Genomic DNA, 518 nt, shown 5'->3' on the forward strand with positions numbered 1-518 from the left:
TGAATCCCCTATTGGTGCAAATGTGATACTTCCCCCCCCCCAAGAAATCTGGATAACTGAAGTTAGGACTGCTGCACCAGACAACGCTCTCCCCATTTTGATTTTCACATGCGTAGTGCTTTTAAGGAAGGTTGAACTATTTCCTAGGTATAAATATTAATTATGAGAATTATATTTAAAAAATCACACTCAGTGATATTTATTTTGTTTCTCCTTCCTACTTCTCTGCTATCTTTCTTCTAGAGCACTTCTACAAAGCTGTTTATTGTGGATGTGGTGCTGCTCAGGCATGCATGTTTTGTGTTGCATCCACACAACGTCATCCTCATCAAAATGGCACCCCATATTTCCCTGTTTAATCCAGTTTGATCCAGGCTTCCCAGAAAACCTGATAAATAAATGGGGGGGGGGATAACCCTACACTTAGCAGGAATGGTAAATTTGGTTTAAATTGGAAGGAGCGGGGAATACGAGGTGGCATTTTGATTAAGAATGTACCATGTGGACACTGGAAAAAA

This window comes from Podarcis raffonei, chromosome 4, assembly GCF_027172205.1.
Source record: "Podarcis raffonei isolate rPodRaf1 chromosome 4, rPodRaf1.pri, whole genome shotgun sequence".
NCBI lineage: Eukaryota > Metazoa > Chordata > Lepidosauria > Squamata > Lacertidae > Podarcis > Podarcis raffonei.